This window comes from Capsicum annuum, chromosome 2, assembly GCF_002878395.1.
Source record: "Capsicum annuum cultivar UCD-10X-F1 chromosome 2, UCD10Xv1.1, whole genome shotgun sequence".
In the NCBI taxonomy this organism is placed as follows: Eukaryota; Viridiplantae; Streptophyta; class Magnoliopsida; order Solanales; family Solanaceae; genus Capsicum; species Capsicum annuum.
Window position 1 is genome coordinate 27,083,402 of NC_061112.1, and position 12,980 is coordinate 27,096,381.

The following is a 12,980-nucleotide window of genomic DNA, read 5'->3' on the forward strand; positions in this document are numbered from 1 at the left end:
GTCAATCCAAATGACATAACCAAGAACTCATAGTGTGCATATCGGGTTCGAAAAGTAGTCTTAAGGATATCCACCTCCCTAATCTTCTACTGATGATAACCCGATCGAAGATCAATCTTAGAAAAACATCTAGCACCTTGAAGCTGGTCAAATGGTCACCAATCCTATGAAGAAGATACTTATTATTCACTTTCACCTTGTTCAACAGTCAAAGCATATACATAAAAAGCACAGGAGAACCCCACGAGGAGGCACTAGGGAAAATAAAAATCTTATCAAGAAGATCTTTCAATTGCTCTTTTAGCTCTTTTCACTCAGTTGGTGCTATTCTATAAGGAGGGATAGAGATAGGACGGGTATTCGAAGAAAGTTTAATCCTTAAATATATTTCCCTATTGCGAGAAATATCAGGAAGATCATCAGAAAATACTTTGGGAAACTCATTGACTACAAGGTTAGCTTATAAAGAAGGGACCTCAAAATTAGAATCCTTAACCTGAACTAAATGATATAGACACCCCTTGGTAATCAATTTTTTGGCTCTAAGATAAGAAATGAACCTCCCTTAGGTTCTAGAGTTGGAATTGGAAACTGACCCTTCGAGTTCTACAATCAAGAGATGCATAGAATGAATGGAGCCAATCCATCCCCAAAATAACATCAAAGTCTAACATATCCAACTCTATTAGATCGACCAATGTCTCGCTACCACAGATAGATACCACACAACCCCTATAGACATTTTTAGCCACAACAGAGTCACCCACCAGGGTAGAGACAGAAAAGTGATAAAAAATACACTCAGGACCAAAATCAAAATGAATAGCCACATAAAGGGTTACATAAGAAATAGTAGACCCCGGATCAAGTAGACAATATGCTTCACAAGAGAAAGTTGTAATATACCAGTGAAAACATTAGGAGAAGCCTTAGATTCCTGACGGATGCTAAGAGAATACATACAGTTTTGACAAATGTCGGTATTAGAAGTAGCACCTTTTGGCACAGGATCTAAAGATGCAGCAACCAGAACTTTATTAGCTCCAAAAGCAACCCTTAAAGGCCCATCCTACTACATATGACCAAGCTGAGCATGCTTATTCTTCCTCTCATCTTATACTCATGATGCACCTGCCTACAGAAACTACAAGGAGGATAGGATGGAGCTGACTGGGCTTCACTAGTTTGAGATTAGGAACCTTTTTCTTAAACCCACTATCAGTAGTCGTAAAATAAGAACAAAAATTTCCCTACTTCTTCTTAGACTGCTTCCTTCTATCTCTACCATTATTCTACTTTCCTTTACCCTGCTTAGAATACCTGAATTTCCTACTTTGCCTTTCCCCTATTTTAGATTGTATCTTTTTTTTGTTCTTAACTTGCTGCATATACACCACAAGCTAGAGATATCTATGTCATTATTCAACAAGGCGACCTTGCACTACAACACCAAGTACCGAGAAAAACCCAAAGTAAACATCCTCATCTTAGCTCACATAGAAGACACCAACTCCATAGCATAGTGAGACAAACTTTAAGGCATACTTTTTCCCAATCATTCTGTCTTTCTTCTGATTCTGAAACTCTTCAGCCTTAGTTCCATTAACTCCTGAGGAAATAAGCAATTAAGAAAGGCACTCAAAAAGTCATCCCACATAGATGGCTCAACATTTTCACCCCTCGACGCTCCCACTCCTCATATAATAGATACGCTTTATCCTTCAGCTGATATACAACAAACTCCACACTGTTGGAATCAGAAGCATGAATCACTCAAAAAATCTTTTCTATATCAATTATGAACCCTTAAAAATCCTCCTCAACCTTGGAATCAGTGAAATTCAGAGGACTTAACCTCATAAACTGGCCAACCCTTGTAGCCTCAAAAGAAAGAGTGATAGGAGCAACACACTTAAGATGGAGTGACTGATAGGCCACCAACTAAGTAAGCAAATGAATCGATTGGAAAAACTAAACATTAGACACATCACCTTGAGGAGTCTGAGAAGGATTAGAGAAAATTGGTGGAACTCGATAGGGAAAATAGAAATAGGGACCCTAAACCGGGTCATTACCTCATAAGCAGGATGGGTTCCGTCCATATTGTCCTCAGTTGAGAAAGAGGAGTTTCTACGAGCATCAGATCTTTTGGGAGGCATGATCTGAAATGCGAACAAATGGAAATTAGAGGAGATTTCAGCATTCTAGTCTTTATAGCCTAAAAGTAGAACACAAGGAAGGGATGCATTCCTAAATGCCTTGTAGCCTCTCCCTTATAATTGTGGTGCACTACATACCCATAAAAGAGATTATACTTGACATGAATTTATGCATACCTAATTGACCATGAACTTGGTCTATGCCAAGTTTGTCATGACCTAAACCAGGGCCTGGCCGTGATGAGTATCTTAAGTCTGCTGAAGACCGAAGACCACCCCATTTGCCTAGCTAAACAGTACACAATACATCTAATAATGGATGAATTCCAAACATATAACAAGATAGGCAATTCAAAAAAGAATTTAAGAATTTCAACACATCCTATTCCACAGTAACCCACAAAGCCTCTAAATAGACCAAAACTAATCTAAGTCAGGACATACGCCAACGATAGCCAGAAAAATCCAATGGAAGTATTCTAAAACATAAATGAAACAATACTTCAAAATGATCGGTCTTCTGGAGAATGAAGCTCGACACTTCAAAGCTGACTACGAACAACCCAGAAATCCTATCACTGTGCAATAAAAGTATTAGTGTCTCTAATTCCTGTATTGTATAGGGATACAGGAGATCGTTAGCTGGCCGAGCGCTAGCATGTAACTCAGGGAAGGGATAAAATAATTCCATGATCGATAATTTAAAATCATCCAAATTAAATGCTGACAATCATCTGCATATACATATACATAAATATAATATGCTGGGATAAAGAACAAAGCTTGACATGAACTTTAAAATATTAGCTTAGACAGTGTAGCTCAACCGTCATAAAAAAAGCAGTTATGGCCTATATGGGTTCAGCTCTCCTAGACCATAGTACATGTTAGTTGCACAAACCAGAGAATTATCATACGTACATATACACCAGGAGGACTCGAACACTAGAGCATATATCAAGGGTGATATGAACACTCGGTCATTTAACAAGGTTGACTCAAACACTCTGTCATAAGCAAGGGTGACTCAAAAACCCAACCATTTAGGCCCCCACACCTATAAATACAATTTCTAGTATGGGTCTATCGGGACCTCTACTTTTACAACCCAGCTATACAACCCTCTTGAAGCTAAATTAAAATAAGCTTCACACACCCATTTATTGAACCATGATACACATTAGGCATACACTGTTGGTATTGTCATACCAACTACACTTGTAACGTAATATCACCATGCCATTACCATTCTATTAACTTAGGGGAATGACCCCTTTTGTTCATTAAATCATAATCATTATATTTCAATAACCCTTTTATATTATGCAATGGTTCCAAAAGTAGTTCAATGTGCATACCTTCATGTTCAAAATAACTTTCACAAGATTGGGTTGAGTTTATACCAATTACAATATTCAAAACCATCAATTTGGAGAATCCACGACCCCCTATTCTAATTAACCACACCCATGCACCCCAATAGTTCAAAACCATCAATTCAGACCATGAATCATTTATAAAAGCCATGGGGAAAACAATTCATTCATTAAGGCTCAAAACCCTCAACCCATATTCATAAACCATAATTAAAGCACATGGACAACAATTTAAACACGTGATTTTAATAAAATAAGCTTTGGGAATGAGTAACATGCCTGTGATATCAAGAATTACAGAGAAAAATCAACCCTTGGAAGCTCCAATTGTCAATTCCTTGGAAACCCGGGGTGTTCTTGACTTAGGGATTTGAGCGTGTTTGAGAGAGTGTATATGATCGTTGAGTATTGAGAATAGAGTCCAAACATGTTTTATGGACGTGCGTTTTAATTGGGGAAGGAAGGAATTTACTAGAGTACCTTTAAATTAAAGTTGAAAATTTATCGCTAGTGATGATGAGTCACCCTACAACTTATGAAGACACCTTATGATTCGTTACCACGAGTCATAATCTAGACAGTAGCTCAAAGCACCCACACTGGTCTAACTATGAGTCGTACCCTATGACTTGTACTCAGAACTTATGACTCGGCATTTCTTGCTCATACCCAGACAAAAACTTTTGGTAACATACCGATCACCCTATGATTGGAACATCATGAGTCTTACTGAGTCTTTACAACTTGTTAGGTACAAGTTGTAACCAAGATAGAAACCAAGATAACCTTCAGTAGTCACTCTACGATTCGAGCCCAACGACCCATAAGGAGGCCTTACGACTCATTTGGTAAGTTATAGTCTAAGCAATGAGCTCAAAACTCAGGAATTCTCCAAGGACCAAAATCTGGAGTGTTACACTTTCAATATCAATAATGGTGGGACACTTAGAAAAAAATATTGAAAATGAAGGGAAAGAATATTTATAGTACCAACGGTCCTTCTTCATGAACGTGGTACCCTTGTCGCGATCGTGGGAGTATACCAGTACTAGCCTTCATTAACACGACCAATCAATCATGAACACAAAAAGGGAGCCTAGACTAGCTAGCCCAGTTTCCTTTTCGCGATCGCGACTACTGGATCATGAACACGAAGGTCAAAATTTCTTAACCTTTGGGAATACAAAGACCAAAATTCTTGACCTTTGCAAATACGGCCAAGGCCTCATGAATGCGAAAGCTAATTTTGGCCTGCACAAGGTGTTGATGAACCATAAACTTGTCTAAGCTGCAAAATCATTGGGCTATTCTCAGGATTTGTTCGAAACTCCTTGCACCCAAATAAACTATACTATCCTACCAAATTTGGCATACCGAACTTAACAAAACCATCTAAAATATTCATTAGATATCATTTTGAAAAAAACCGATCCCACACCCATGATTTTATTTTTATCAAAATTCTCTTAATAGCCCAAAATAAGTTTGTAAGCTTCGAGAGCCATGTCAAAGATTCTCTTAGCCTAAAACTAACATTTTGTTGCTAAAAGAACTATTAAAAATTCGATCTGAAGCCATTTATCTGAAGTTTTGGCCTAAGATTAAATATTTCGGCTTTAAAAGCTCCAAAATAGGGAAATGGCTATATAAACCAATCAAGCTGCCTAGTAACCAAACTGTCAGTTTCAATAAGTCATAAATGACCCAAGACAGCTATAGAAAAACTATAAATAGAAAAGCACAAAAAGCCATAAATGACCTAGAGGGTTATTACACTTCCTCACTCCAAGGTAGTTTTTCAAACCTCTTTTATAAAAAAAATAAAATTATGAAATATAAATACTAGGTAAGAAGGAAAAGAGTGATAAATTATTCATGCAATAAAAGAAAGTTCCCTACAATCATGATATATTTTTCATCCATGATGGATTACTCATGCAATAGAAGAAAGTTCTCCATAATCAAACTATATGTTGCATTCTTAAACAACATACAAATAAAAATCTCATATAAAATATTAATTTTACTAAGACTATTTTAATTTTAAAAAATTAATTAAATAGTCAAGTTTGATTAAAAATAAACATAATCGAAGTCAATTTTTTTTAATCTTGTCATGGAATAACTATGATTAAAATCTTGTTTATATAGTTTATTGTAACATGATTCATAATACATGAAACACAAATAATTTAACAAATAAAATTAATTATTGAATAATTGACGTTTATATTTTGCAATCGACTTGATTAAACAATACGTAAGTATGGAAAATAAAATATTATGATGAAACTTATAACAATGATTTACTGATTAGTTAGACAATGGAAGAATTTGAATAATTAAGTTAATTGATTACCTGAACTTTTACGTTGTTGGTAAATATTTAGTTTTTTGCTTTGTAAACCTCTTCCTAATTTCCTTTCATTACTCCCAAGTATTAATTTGTTTTAAAAAAAATTAGCTATTAATTTTAATAACAAAAAATAAAATACTCAATAATGATTTCTCATACTATGACTTACCAAATGAAAACGTCCATGTGACAAGAAATGAAATAAACTTTATTTTATAAACTAAATGTCACAATTTTAGAGAATTGAGAAATTAACTATAATTATTATAATAGCCTTGCAAGGACTATAAAAAATTGATATTCTCTCCTTCATATTTATAACTACATATAAGAGAGAATCTTGAATTTTGATAGCCCTCACAAATTTTGAATTGGAGGTCAGATTTATGCCCCCATATATGTATAGTTTTTCCTGCAGTTAATGAAAAAGCCTAGGGTGTTGCTCATCCCCCCAAATTTTTTTTTTTAAAAATACATATTGTTAAATTTTATCCTTATTTATTATTTTATAATATTTTTATCTGGACCTTTGTATTGAACTATACATAGTAGTATTTTTTTATAAATTTATTCTTGTTCCTTATAAGATTACTTATTAATTTTTACATATTATTTTATATTAATTTTTTTTTACTTTTTTATTTTAGAAAATCACAAAAGATTTATATTTTTTTCTATATTATTCTTATTATTTAGTAGCTATATAAAATATTAAAATTTAAATTTAAATATTTAAAATGCAATTAATAAGGATAATTTCTTGTCTTTTACTCCTAATATATTAAATTTTTAAGTTAATTGTCAAGTCAAAAAAATAAGTAAAAAGAAATTGAGAGAGTATCTTTTTCTCTCTCTTTTTCATATTGCTTGACCTTTGTAATAAAAATATTTTATTTTTATTTGAAATATCATTTTTGCAAATCAAGAGAGAGGTTTGTTATTTTCTTCATATATTACTTTTATCATTAAGTAATTATATAACATAGCAGTTGTCAATCATTTATTTTTATAACATAATTATCAAGATAAGTAAAATAAACTCCTATAAATAGCTTTTTTGGGAGTACCAAATCAACATATGTATATGTAAAAAGTGAGACAGATAGAGTGCATTATTTGTTATTGTATACTTTAGTAAAATTTGTACAACTTTGAAGTTATGGTCTTATTTTCAGTCAGATCATTTATTATTTCTTACTAACAATACCTATTCTCCTTTTGGGTATATTGGTTATAAATATATTTTTTTTTATGAAAAATATTATTTTAAAAATATTTTTAAAAAAAGTTAGTGTGTTTCTTACTTAACTTATATTCGGTATATAGTAGATAAAATATTATTAAAAGATTATTTGTATATAATTTAGATAAATACTATGAGAGGAGATATGAGGTGGCGGCGATGAGAGGTACCGATGAGGAAGAAGACAATGTGTATTGAAGAGAGAACACTCAAAGAAATGTCACTTGTGAAATATAATTTTTCTATTTCCTCAAAGTTATCTTCCTAAGTCAAGAATTTATTTTCCTAGAGAATTATTTGTTTTCAAAAGTCCAACCAATCAAATATGAAATTTTTTAACACATAATGAACACACTATTTATTTATTTAGAATTGAATTCTATGTCTCTTCGTATTTGCTAATTCTCGTTCATACTTCATTCCTCATAAATAAAATCCTTCAAAAATCATTCAATTATATGACAAAAGATTTTAATTATCATAAAGACATACCAAATAAGACATAATCAATGCGTAACTAAATTGAAATAATTAGATAACAAAAAAATATGACACAAGCTATATTTTTTCTAAAATTAAATTTGACGTTCTTATACATGAGTTTGGGACTGGACTTAGTACCAGCCTTATGTAATTACTCACTTTGTTTGCTTTTACTTAACACATTCTTTTAAAAAAAAATAATTATTGACATAACTATTTCATTATGGAATCTTTATTAAATGATGTTTATTATTGTGTTTGAAATAAATTTTAAAAAATAATTAATTTAAAGATATACTAGAAAAAAGAAACACCAAAGGATATGGTACAGTGGATGGGGTTGCTTGTCCCTTAACTAGAGGTCTCGAGTTCGAGTCCTATATATGAAAAGATTTTGGTAGGAGCACTATCTCTATATGAACCCTATATGGCGTGTATCCAAATTAATCGAACTCTAGTGTGAATACCGAATGAAAAATCTCTAAAAAAAAAAAGAAAAAAGAAAATTATATTTTTTTAATTCATTAAAAATGATAAATAACAATGAAAATAAACTAAGAAAATATTGAAAAAGTAAAAACAGAAGGAAATACTAAGGGGTCGTTTGGTTTGAAAACAAGTTATACCAGGATTAGTTATACTGAGATAAGTTATGATGGGATAAGTTATGCTGAGATTATTTTTTATTGAGTGTTTGGTTTGTTGTATTCAAAGAAATATGCATGGTATAATTTCTAGCAATAAATTGATTGATTACCAAAATACCCTCCATCTTATCTAACTTTTTTATAGATATATTTCTTTTTAACTTTAAATATTCATTCTTAAATTTTTTATTATTATTTAGAGAAATTAAAATATATAAATAAACATAATTTATATATTTTGCAATCATTTTTAACGGTAAAATGTTCAAAATTTATTTATTTATGAATATATTGTACGTTAATTAAACATAATTTATGTGTGTGAGAATATATTACCTTATATATAATTAAATGATATATAAATAAATATAATTAACATAATTAAACATAATATATTATAATTAAATATATTAACATAATATATATAATTAAACATAATTAACGTATATATATTCATAATATATTCATAATATTATATGTTATATATTACGTAATTACGTTATATATTACGTAATATATTATATTCATAATTAATGAATATATTATACGTTAATTAAACATAAATTATGAATATATAATTTATATATATTTATGAATATATTATACGTTATTCATAATATATATTTATGTTCGTAATATATTATACTATTCATAATATATATTATACGTTCAAAACATAATTATTATACAGTTTACCAGTTTACGTTAATTATTATTATATATATATAATTTATTTATGAATATATTATAGGTTAATTAAACATAATTTATTATTTATGAATATATATATATGTGTGTGTGTGTGTATGTGTGCGTGTGTGTGTGTCAGAAATGAAAATAATAGAGTTTGAGGGTATTTTTATCCTTTCATACATTTATCCCAATGATAAATTATGGTGGGATTTTTATCCTACCAATTGAGTGGATAACTTATTCCGAGACTATTTATTAGTCCCGGAATAAGTTATCCCGAATCGCCAACCAAACATGCAATAGAAAATTTTATCCAAAATTATTATTTTATCCCGAAATTATTGCTTCAACACCTCAAACCAAACGATCCCTAATAGTATGTATATGGAGTAACAAGGGAACATTGTTGTCAACCACAAAGGTTAGTGTGGTGGTTCACCACCTCACTCTAAAGCAAGAGTTTAGGGGTTCGATTGCCATCTTTGGTGAATGAAAAAAATTCTATGATCAATTTCCTATCGCTTAATGCATTGATAGTGGAATAGAGAATAAAGATTAGTCTCACGGCTGTTGATTCCTTACCATTTAGTGCGCTAATTATGGAATGGAGAACTGGCGGCCGACTGTGGGATACTTTGAAAAAAAAAAACAGAACGTTGTTGTTGTTCTGGCGATAAGTTCCCATTCTAGAGCAGAAAAAATTACATCGGGAAACCAATGATATTACCCCCAAACCACTGCCAACCACTTTCTGAGATGCCAGTATTAAAAACTCCCTTTAACGATTACTCTGTAAGATTCAGCCCGTTTTATGAAAACCAACTTGTTATTGCCACTGCACAGAATTTCGGTATCCTTGGTAACGGTAGAGTTCACATTCTTTAGGTCACTCCAAACGGACCCATATCGGAAGTAACCGCTTTTGACACAACTGATGGAATTTACGACATTTGCTGGTCAGAAGATCATGATTCCCTCGTAATTGGTGCTACCAGCGATGGCTCCTTGAAGCTCTACGACCTTTCTTTGCCATCGACCAATAACCCTATTAGTTCTTTTAAGGAACATACTCGGGAAGTTCACTCTGTAGACTATAATACAGTGAGAAAAGATTCCCTCTTATCAGCATCATGGGATGATACTGTGAAGCTATGGACAGTGGATAGAAATGCAAGTGTACGGACCTTTAAGGAGCATACTTATTGTGTGTATTCCGCTGCTTGGAATCTAAGACACGCTGATATCTTTGCATCTGCTTCTAGGGATTATATTATGACATGATCATTCTATGTTAGAAAGAATTGGGCACTTTACAGTTGGTTACATCTACTTTAGAGAGATATGAACATTTGTCAGGACAGAAAATCAACAAGGAAAAAGTGCCATCTATCTACATGAAAGTGTATCTAATGGAGTAGTGGTCATGGCAGAAGTTACAATAGGGATACTAAGATAATAGTTCCCCTTCGAATACTTGGGGTATCCTATTTTCTACATGAGAAAGAAGAAAGTGTACTACCAGCATATCATGAATAGAATCAGTAGCTAGTTTCACGCTTAGAAAGGAAAGTTGTTATCCTATGGTGGTTGAGTAGTCCTTATTGAACATGTCCTGCAAAGTATACGAATACATTGTCTCTCTGTGATAAATCCCCCTAATAATGTCCTAAATACTATTTAGAAGATGTTTGCAAAATTCTTCTAAAGTAATACTATTAGGGGAAGAGAAAGACATTAGGTCTCTTGGTCAAGTATGTGTCTACCTGAAGAAGAAGGGGGATTAGGATTCAACATACTACATGATGTATCAACAACTCTCTTTTGCAAATTGTGGTGGAATTCTAAAACTAAGAGGTCTATTTGGAGTGAATACTTGTTTAACAAGTATTGCAGATAGTTCTATCCTAAAAAAGTCATGTGGAAAGTAGGCAGTGGATCTCAAGTTTGGAAAAAGATGTTACAAGCTAGGGACCTTTTTTATCATCTCATTATTTAGCAAATCAGGGGAGGAGATGCTCATATATGGTATGATAGCTGGAGTGGAGTGGGTCATTTTTACTCTCTTATAGAGGAAAGCAAGGAGTAGGAAGAAAATTATCAATGTGTAAGGGACCTAATGACTAATGGGTACTGGAATGAGGAGATACTAAAGAAGCTGTTTACTGATGACATAATGGATCATGTAAAGTTCAATGTAAGAGTAGTGGAGGAACCAAGTCAAAAGGACAAGCCAATATAAAGTCTGAAAGCAAGGGGCAATTTCTCAGTAAGGTCTGCATGGCATTATGTGAGGCATAGGTGGGAGCCAAATGATTTCTATAAGCAACTATGGATAATAGGGCTGCCATTTAAGATTGTGTTTTTTATTGGAGAATGTGGAAGGAAAGGATATCAGTAGATGATAATGTTAGGATAAAGGGGATATATGGTCCTTCCAAGTGCTGGTGTTGTCAAAACCCAGCAAAAGAGACCATATCACATTTGCTACTTAGATACTTTTCAGCTAATAAGACCTGGTACTACTTCTCTTTTTTGGAGGTATTAGCATACAAGGAAGGATTTTAAGAGAGACAATTTATGCATGGTGGAATGCTCAGGTCAAACTAAGAGAGAAAGCCTACTTTAGAGCAATACCAGCAATCATAATATGGGAATTATGGAAGAGGAGAAATATTAAGAAACATGAAGGCAAAGAGATTAGTGTGCATAGAATGATATTTAATATTACAAGACACCTAAGAATGCTACTGAAGGTGAGAAAACTAGCACTGGAATTTGCAATGGACTGGCCATCAATCTTTAATCAGCTAAGCCAACTAAAGCCTAGAGTCAGAACTAAAGTTGCACTATGGGAATTGTCGGAGCAAGGTTAGTGTAAATAGAATACTGATGGAGCATCATAAGAGAATCCAGGTAGCTGTTCATGGGAATTTTGCTTAAGGGATGTAAAGGGTGATCTAGTGCATGCAGAAGGGTCGACAATAGAAGACACAAATAACATGGTAGTAGAAGCTGAGGCCATATTACAAACAACCATCCATTGCTGTCATTCAGGTCAAGAAACGATCATTATGCAATGCAAAAGTTTATAAGTAAGGAATGGGAAACTCCATGGAAGAAGCAGAAACAGTAAACCAAATATATAAATTACTAAAACATAAGCAAGTACAAATAAAGCATATATTCAAAGAAGGCAATCAACTTACAGATTACTTAGATAATCTAGCATTTGAGTAGGAGAAGTTCATATTTATAGTATTCAACCAACTACCATGCTGAGTTAGAAAGATTCTTAACAGTGATAAACAACAATGCCCATATCTGAGGCTAAGCTTAGCAAAAGGACAAAGGGACTAGAAGAGATACAATAAGGTCTTTCACATACAACATATTTATATCCAGAGGCGCTAAACAAAAAAAATATGCTAATTAGCCTATCAACACTAGCTAACAAAAAAGAAATCTCAGTAGATTAAGGGTAACCAAGTCAGATAAGATTCAAGCGACTGAGTTACTTGTTCCTTTTTAACTATCAGTGGGTTTGAGCATTCCATAATCTCTATCCCAGCTATAGCTACACATGTAGATTTGAAAAAGGTTAAATGAAATATACAAGTAAAGTAGCAAGCTCACAAATGAAAATGACTTACTAGAAGAAGAAAGTAAGCTTTAGAAGACGAGACCTAACATATTAGCACCAAAAAGAACTAGAAACATACTGGAGATCTCAACTGATATAGTAACAAAGGAAGAATCAAAGCAGGCTCTCAGTAAAAGTTTAAACAACAAATGTTGTTGTTGTAGAGCAAGAAGGAAAGATACTCACTCATACAAGATGGAATCCTCATCCCGATGAAACCAGGGTACGATATTCACCACCCAAAGCTGAAGAAGAAGAAATTAAAAATCATTTAAGTTGAACATGATGAAGTAGGTGGAGAAAGAGGGAGCTCAGCTCTAGTCCAAATTTGGAAACCTTACTAAAGTTATATGTTGATTTTGGACTGGGTCATTCATTTGGGA

At 32.8% G+C, this 12,980-nt stretch overlaps 1 pseudogene; it reads left to right on the top strand.

Annotated features, from left to right (window-relative positions):
* The first annotated feature begins 9,713 nt into the window (after positions 1–9,713).
* Positions 9,714–10,238, top strand: LOC107857728 (annotated as a pseudogene).
* Positions 10,239–12,980: the final 2,742 nt, after the last annotated feature.